The following is a 5,374-nucleotide window of genomic DNA, read 5'->3' as shown; positions in this document are numbered from 1 at the left end:
TCTATTTGTCTGGATAATCTTGGTGCTGTGATTGTGATTGTGAAACTTAAGTACTGTGCACTCTTCCCCCTGCCCTTTCCTGAACTCTGTGATATTTTAAATGGGGATGCTAGTGGCCTACTAAAGAAATAACAAGTTCTATTTGTTTCCCCCAAATATCATTACAATATATGCAACTGTTGCCTTTTGAAGCAGTTGGGCTAATCTTTTGTAGTATCAGTCACTTCATATTTCATAGCACTGGAAAGAAGTATTAAACGTTGACACATATTGCACCTTTTAAAATGATACACACTTATTAACTGAAATAACAATGACTGCAAGTTGTTATGCAGTTGAATTACTTTACGTTATCATTATTGAAATGATAGTTGACTGCAAGCTAGCATACAAATTTGAACTACAGCTATCCGTAGGAAGCTATGTCCCACACCCTTAGTTTTAAGCAGCAAACCTCTAGCATATGACAAGGGCAGCTACACAAGTGACAATACCATGGAAAATAAAACAGTTATATAGTCCAGGAAACGTAGCATCCCCATACATTTAACAGAGTATTTGGGGAAAAAATAAAGATTTTGTTCTAAAAATAAAAAGTATGCATTTTTGGCTGATATCTGGTTAAACATTTGCAATTCTGGCATGATAAAAATGTGTCACATCCTCCCAATTTTAAATTAGCAAAACTCAGAATTCAGGCAATTCCAATTCTTGTATGAAAATACAATATGGAGACAAGATGCTGACATAGTAGGCATTAGGCTGGATGTTTATTACTCTATTGTTTTCCTCTTTACTGGGGATTTAAAAACATCTCTATGCTCTAGATCAGACATGTCAAACACAAGGCCCGGGGGCCAGATCCGGCCCACGAAGTGGTTTCATGCGGCCCACGAAGCCATCCTGGAAACAGTGAGGGAACGGCCCCCACTGCCTTGGCCCTGGCTCAGAGACCCTCCTTCTGCCAGAGACCCTCAGATCTCTCCCACTCCTGCCCAGGCCCCCATAGGCACCCTTGATGCGAATGATGTAGAGCTGGCCACGCCCACCCAGGCCATACACACTCTAGCCACACCCACCCAGTAGGCCACACCCACCCAGCCCCCAGAGGGCAACCGCAATGCTGATGCAGCCCTCAATGAAATTGAGTTTGACACCCCTGCTCTAGATACTTATCAAAACATGCACTGGAAATTTTCAGCTCTTCAAAAGTTGAGGAAGTACCTGGTAGGCAGTTTTCCATATGTGTATTTCTTTAGCATCCACCTGCCATGATAACTTTGGGCTATGAGAAACCATGTGTATTACTTCTACACCGTGACAAAATAAAATGTTTGCTTTGTGGCATAAGATAACATAGGTACCTCAAGCACTTCATGTAGACCTAGCTATTTTCACTTGTGCAAATCTCCACTGCAGTCAGTAGAGGTTAAAGCTTCAGTTGAATCATGATCTTAGATTGAAGGCCAGAAACATTCTTCAAGTTCTTAATTTCATATATAGCTATACAAAAGGTAGAAATGTACTGAGGATATACTGTATGCAGTTAGAAAACTCAGGGATGGGTAAGTTTAGCTGTTCCAAGAGAAACACAAGATACTTACAACATTCCACTAGCTGTTTTAGATTTTAGTTATCTGTAATTAGTTTCTGGGCAATGATCACATGAGCAGATTGGATTAAATATGTAACAGAGTTTAATGTTTCAAGATAAATTTTGCATCTTTTAACAGCTATTTAAATTTGATATGAAACTTGCTAACAGCTACAACTACGTCAAAACTGGTTATGAAATACTGCCCTAACAAAGAAAATGAAGAATACTCTAGTATTCCATCATTTCAGGGCCACTGTAAGAAAAGAACTCTTACATTAAATATTCTAAACTTTTATTAGAATAATATTATTGTGAACTGTCCATTTATATACCATGTCTCTGAAATGCAAAGTACTTGGAGTGTTAATCATTCCATTAATTCTTCCTATGTCTAATATATAGATAATTCAACCACAATGGTATGTTGACCCCTGAGCAACTATGAGTTAGCCACAGGTTTCTGACTTGGCTGATACTTGCTCTTTAAATATTAGGTAAAAAATGAAACAGGTTTAGCATTCTCTAACTGCTCATTTCCAAACTTGGCCAAAAGTAGTATGTATACAAATGCAAAACAAAACAATCTGACTAATACAGTACTAAAATATGGTTTTATTTAATTACAAATTTAAATTAAGCCAGCAATGCTTAAAAATATAGTGCACAATTTAATTGTATAATAGAAGCTAGGCTGGAAAAGACAAGAGTGTAAAATTAAAATAACCAGTTTGAACATCAATGATAAACATTGAAAGATATTGCAGAGTAATTTCCAGTAGGCTAGGTTATTTTAGTTGAAAAAAAACAAGTGTCCTGCTTATTTGCCTTAATATATTGATCTAATTAGCAAGAAAGTGGGTTATACAATGTATGAACATGAGGTAATCAAGTTGGGAAATTACTTTCCCCAAATCCTCCATATCAGTTGCTATTTAACTGAGTTTGAACTGAATTAACCCCATGTACTTGGATCTTTTAATAGCCTTTTCAATTCCTATAAGCAGTAGTGTAATAAAATTGCAATGCAAGTTTATTCAGCACTACAGGCAATCCTCAACTTACAACCATTCGTTTAGTGACCGTTCAAAGCTGCAATAGCTGTGAAAAAAGTGTCTTATGACCGGCCCTCACACTTAAAATTGTTGCAGTATCCCCACAGTCACGTGATCAGAATTTGGGCACTTGGCAACTGGCATGTATTTATGATGGTTGCAGCATCCCAAGTCATGTAATTGCCACCTGCATGCGACCTTCCCAGGCAACTTCCAACAAGCAAAGTCAATGGGGGAAGCTGGATTCACTTAACAACTGCTGTGGTTCCCTTTTAACAACTGCAGTGATGTGCTTAGCCATGGCAAAAAAAAGTTTGTAAAGTCAAGCATGACTCACTTAACAATTGCCTTGCTTGGCAGTGGAAATTCTGATCACAATTGTATTGCAAGTTGAGGACCACCTATATTTAACTCTGAAGATCCTGTATCAGTCACTGATCTATCAAAAAAAGTTTATTTGGATTCTTGAAGGTCATTTTAAAAACAACTGTAAATTTTGAATCAAGTGATGTTGAAAACAGATTTCCTGCACACTAAATAATTTCTGGCAGAGAAGACTCCAACTCCCTCTCTCAATCTACTGTATGTACCTGAGCACTCACATACACACACCCTTTTAATATCAACTATTTGCTTCTATTTGTTGTCAGAGCAGCTGTCTGGTTTGGGAACCATGCATGTTTTATAATCCCTGTTTCAGAGGCAACAGACCTTTGCTATGAAATGCTGTCTCTGTTGCCGCAAATAACATTCCATGGAGAATCCAAAGGCATGCAGTTAGGGGTACAATTGAAAGCCACAGCATCAGCACAACTGCAGTTATTTCCTATATCTCATTTATTTATTGTTTATTAAATGTATACACTGTCACCTGATAGGGTGACTCTGAGTGGTATATAGAACATAAAAAGATAGAATAGAAAATCCATTAAAAATTTAAAACTCTGCAAAAAACTGGAACCAAGGAGGTGGATGGTATGGGAATGAGGTCTTCTTACCAGGTCAACCACCTCCTGTTGGCCCTTGGCCAACTGTCAAAACCAAGTTTTAATATCCTTCTGGAAGGCCAAAAGGCTGGGAGTAGTTTTCGCCTTCAGTGGTAGAGTATTCCACAGGGTTGGTGTCACGGCAGAAAAAGTCTCTTTTTTACCCCACCTGCTGGAATTCCTTAGCAGATGGAGTCTGTAGCAGGCTTCTTCTGCTGACATAAGTGGGGTAGGCTAGTCACACTGGGGTGAGACAGCTCCTGAGATACCCTGGATCCATGCCGTACAGGGCTTTAAAGGTAATAATCAACACCTTGAACTGGATCTGGAAGCAAACTGGCAACAGTGTTATACATGCCAGCCAAAGGACCCTCAGAACTGCCCGTGTGGCTGCATTCTGCATCAGCTGTAGCTTCTAAATACTCCTCAAAGGTAGCCCTATGTAGACAGCATTGCAGTAATCCAACTGAGAGATGAGTAAGGCATGCCTGACTGTGTGCGGAGCTTCATGATCCAGATAAGGGGCAACTGGCGCACTCTTCGAGCCGAGTTGTAAGTCCAGGAGAATTCCCAGGATATGCACCCGATCTGTCTGGAGTAGTATAACCACACACAGAACTAAAAATGATAAATAACCAGATCCTGAGGTCCCCTGCCCCCACAGCTATTCCACGTTGACAGGGTTCATCCAGGCCTTTACAGTCTCCAGGCACTAAGGGCAACTATAGCATCACTTGGAGCACCAAGGATAGAGATGTACAACAGTATACCATTTACGTACCGATCATACCTCATCCCTGTGGCACTCATGAGGGATTACCATCAATTGCGACCAGTCTTGGAAAAAGGAGCCAAACCAGTGCAATACTACATCTCCCAGCCCCAAACCCTGCAGCTGGCCCAAGGAATTTAATCACATAATCCTTCTCTTGCTTCCATATTGCCTCGGTAATAAAGTAATATTATCCTGGTAGTAAGTTAAGATGGTGAAGACAAGACATATTGTCCATATTCAAAGTAGCTGTATGTTCAAGACTGTCAATCAAAATTACTAAAGCAGTTATAACAATTAAATATACTCTAAAGCCAGGCAACCTTGCTAGGATTCTTTGGTAGAAAAATATTTTTTTTCATATCATTTGTAAATAAGTGGATCAATTAATTAATGCCGGACTTCAGATCAATAAAATCTCATTAAATTTCCCTTTACAAATGCTTATGGAACTGTGCCTTATAAAATCCCTTTTGTTGGACAAGAAAGTGACAAATATACTTCAAAGTAAGCAAGTCAAAAGGCAACTATATTGAGACAAGATGCTCTAGTTCTGCATTCATTAATAAAATCTGAACTGGTGGAAAAGACTGAGAAAAGATTTTAAGGCTGAACAATGTGCCCCACTGGCCTATGGTGCCTATGAAATAGGGATAGTTCACACAAGGGGGCAGTTAGTTATTTTATAAAAAGAATAGACTGGAATTCAGTTAACAGCTCTAGCAATATTAGCTTAACACAGACATCCTAGCATAGGAAATTGCAGAAATACATTATCCAACTGATCAGTTAGCAGTTGTGATAAAGTGTTTTGGGTACTATAGTTCAGGGAAAAAAAAGCAAACAGTGACAAAATCAGGTACAAAAGAGAGAAGGATGTAAGTCATAAGGTAAGTAGAATTTTTCTTCCTTGTTAGTAATAAAATAAATGTAGATAATACTATGAAATTAAATGGCAGAGGTGATA

The sequence above is a fragment of the Vipera berus genome (genome assembly GCF_964194415.1).
Source record: "Vipera berus genome assembly, chromosome: 6".
Taxonomy (NCBI): domain Eukaryota; kingdom Metazoa; phylum Chordata; class Lepidosauria; order Squamata; family Viperidae; genus Vipera; species Vipera berus.
Note: the sequence above shows the minus strand (reverse complement) of the source record.